Raw genomic sequence first — 4,136 nt, forward strand, 5'->3', positions numbered from 1 at the left:
GACATCGAGACATTTGGTTTTTCTTGAGCCATCATTTTCTTGGTGTACCACCTAGGGAAATGGAGAAGAAAAAGTCACTGTATACCAAAGGTTATGCTAAGTGTAGCTCAACAAAGGCCCATCATGCCAAGAATTCTGAAATGTTTGCCTGTATATACACTTATGCAAAAGATGGGAATACACTTAATGCTCCTCCTTGTTTTCTGTCAACTTGTGTCTTGGAAAAGGAAACAGTACAAGTGTAATCATAGTGATAAGATGAATGTTAGTTTTCTCTGACTGGAAAACTCCAAAGAGCCTCGAGATGTTGGTCTTTATTCATTTGCATCGTCAGGTTTAAACAGTGTAAATTCTTGAAGTACATATTGACAATATTCCATTGTAGTGTTTCAAATACAGCACCTTCATTCATGTTAATATGGAGGGAAAATCAACATTGGTAACTCTTATGCAACCAGTTCTTTCCACCACTGTTTTTCAAGAGCAAAGTTGACAAATTTGACATACCATGTCAGTTTTTGGACTAACTCTTGAGCAGAAGGACATCTATCTTTTATTCTACCTACACATAAAGCAGAACATGTGTTTGACCAGTTGAGGTTTGTCAGATAGAATGCCTTCAAGAATTCCTGCAAGCATTCAAACTTAATTTGCAAAGTAAATGCAAATGAATGAACATCTTGAGCTTTCTCGGTTGAATGAGCAACAGTGCTTGAAAAATTCTCGGACTCTGTACTGTTGCCTTAATTATATGGGAATTAAATATTTGAGCAGATCTCTTGACACTCTGCCTGTGTTTGTTATATTTGCCATTACACTGCTGAAAATGCTGAAAACTACATCTGCTGTAAGTGTGCAAGTACATTGATTATTGCATGTAGTATACCAATCTAGGCATTGTTACGTGTGAATCTAGTGTTTTCCTTGTTTTTTTAACTGTTCTTACTACAGTATCAGTCTGAAGAGTGTGGATCCGGCATTGGATATTCATATGTGGTGTTAACAAATAAACACCGAGACAAACCAGATGCTATAATGAGCAAGCTGTATGCCTTTCATTTCCCCGTGTCAGAATGTGCCAGAGTGTGGCACATGCTTTGTGGATATTTCTGCGACCGTAGTAATCCTCTTTGTATTTCCAGCACTGGCCTATGTGTGCGTTTGCATGAAGGCTATTCTTATGTCGGAGTGCGGAGCAGCACGCCAACTCAATTCACCAGCTGCACCAATAGCCTGTGGAATTCTCATTATATACTATTGGAGACCTGTGCCTCTCGATAGCTCACTTTCTCGCAGACACCACATGCTTTTTTTGAATCTCCCCCATGACACCAACACACACCTGCCCTTTTAATCTCATGCTTCCATTTAGTTAGTAGTTTTTAAAATAAAGATCTGAGGGGAAAATATCAAAGGCTCCATCTGTTGTCAGAATGCTGCCTTGAGAGTTGCGACCCTCGCTTTGTCACCTGCCCACCCGACTATTAATAACCTTCCACACACACAAACACACTGGCACTGGTTCCCGGACACTGCAGCATGGGCTTCCCTGATATTTGTAGTATGTGTAAATACATTCATGCATACATGCAATGTGAGTGCCATCAGCTGAAGCATTTGAAGCCTAAGAGTCTGCAGTCACTCTCAACGGCCCACTGTGGCGACAGGGTTGATAGTGCTTCAATATCACAGACCTGCCTGCTGAATTATCGCAGCACTGCTGTTTGACACACACTCATTTCTATCCTCAGCTCATGATCTAACACTTGAACATGTGGTATTGAGAACACAGACAGTCTAACCAGTTCACAAAAACACACAGGGACCACTCAGACTGATGTATTTACACTGGGAGTAGTGAGAAGGAGGGCATGTCAAAGATGTTTTCCCTCTCCGATCTATCAACCTGTTTCTGATTTATGGCCTGTTTGTGTTTTTGAGCTGGAAACCCTGACCAGCAGGAGGGAGAGAGGGTAAGTATGAACTGAGATACAACAGAAAGGAGGTAATAGAAAGTGAAAAGTAGAGACAGAAAGTGTACGTGATGAAAGGGAGGTTTTCTTATCTTGTGTAACAGGAGAAATTACTTCATGACCTTTGAAATACAGACATCACCCGCATGAAAAACAATGTGAAGGATCCAAGAAGCAGCTGAACCCAGAGTTCATTCCTCGGCCTTTACCTCATTGATCATAACACTTGTTCACTGACTCAGACATCATGTCTCAGAACTTCAGTTACCATCTCTATGGCAACAACATCCATCTCTATTTTTATGTCCCCTTCGACATAGTTAAACTCAATATCAGCAAGACTGAGGTGCTTTTTCTTGGTTGAAACCCCTATACGACCTCTCTATTACTATTGGCCACAACTTGCTACTCCTGTCAAGAAGTTTGGCGTAATTCTAGACTGCTTCTTCAACTCCATTCCTGCAGGTATACACTATACAAAATCTGTTGAATAAGAGCCTTCATCATCAGAGACTTTGCTCACCTGTTTGTACAGCTTTTTATTCTGCTTCATCTTCGTCTGGGAGCTGCTGGAACTTCTGAAGCACTCCAATCTCCTCCTATAACTCATTCAGAATACTGAATAAAACTCACCTTATTCATTTATTACTTTCATACAGACATACTTGTACATTAGCTTCAATGGCTGAATAACGTATTCTCGGCTCCTCTATCTGCTTTCCTACACGTCATAACCTCTGTCATCACTAAAATGTAAATTATTGCCCTCAATATTTCTTGGAATTTTAAGAAAGACCGATTTTACTATTGCACCACATACATTTAAGATTTCATCACAGTTTAATTAATTTGTTTGTTGGGACCTTTGTTGCATGTCATTCCCCATCTCTCTTTTCCCCCATTTCCTGTCATTTGTTGACTATCCAGTAAAGGCATGAAAAATCATTAAGTGCCTAAAGCCATACACATGTTAATGATAATATAATCTTGTTGCATGTACAAAAATTATACAGCCAGAGTTGGTTCAGTCTATGTGTTGCTTCAACCCATTCATCTCAGTGTCCACAGGATTGATCCATAGGACATTGTCACAACCATTGCCATTGGTTCACCTCATCCTGTCCTCTCTGATGCAGTCTGCCACAGTGTCTGTCTCAATTCCACCACTGGGAGGCACCATTATTGTAAACCTTACAATTCTATACACGGTGGCTTACGTACATATTTGGATTTTGTCCACGCTGTTTTCAAGAGAACTGAAATCCACAAGCTATTTAAGGATCAGTACTGTTAAATTATATTGATTTTGTTTAAATCTTTTTTAATAACTAGACCCATTTTAATAAGATATTAATATATAATGTACAGCTTGAATTCCATCATTTTTCCAACAGCCTCTATAGCAGACTCAAGGTAGCACAAAGGGAATGACTGCCACTACACCAAAGCAGGGAGGGTGGATACAAATGTGTGAAGGGATGGGAGAGCTTGAGGAATAGGGATTTAACAGCAAAGAATAATAGGAGGAGATGTTCATTAAAGAATAAAGAAGGCATTAAAAGTGAGATGGGCAAGAAATGCCATTGATCACTTCAGCTCCAAACCCCCATCAATACTTTGTGGTCCACAGATAAAGTCAACCCCCCAATCAATTCCACGGTCCAGTCCGCCCTCTTGCTCGCTTTCCCAAAAATATCCCCATTGTCATAACCCACAGCCTATTGCCATTCCTTCACCCCATCCCACCCCCTCAACTTCCTCTTCCTCCCACCCACCGTGCTCCCAGTCCCAGCCTCAGATTGGTGAGCACCAACAGGTGCCTTCCCCACAGGCTTCCCAGTACAAACACATTCCGCCCTCTCGTCACTCCCAGCACGCGCACCCAATCACGCCGTGGTTTCACCCATGGAGCCATGGCCACAAAGAGACGAAGAGAAAGGAGAGAGAGCTGTAGCTGAACAGTGTGTGCTGCTGAAGGTGCCAACCTGCTGTAATCCAACCAGAGGTGTAAATCTATTTGCTTGAGGTAGAAAGGTGTGTGTGTGAGCTTTTGGATACGCTCATCCATCTAGATCCCAGGTGAAGGTGCAGAGGGATCAAAGTGCGTGCTTACTGTGGAGAGGAGGGCCTCTGGTTGGCACAGGAAAAGTAAAAGAAGATGTC

Source organism: Scomber scombrus, chromosome 23 (assembly GCF_963691925.1).
Source record: "Scomber scombrus chromosome 23, fScoSco1.1, whole genome shotgun sequence".
Taxonomy (NCBI): Eukaryota; Metazoa; Chordata; class Actinopteri; order Scombriformes; family Scombridae; genus Scomber; species Scomber scombrus.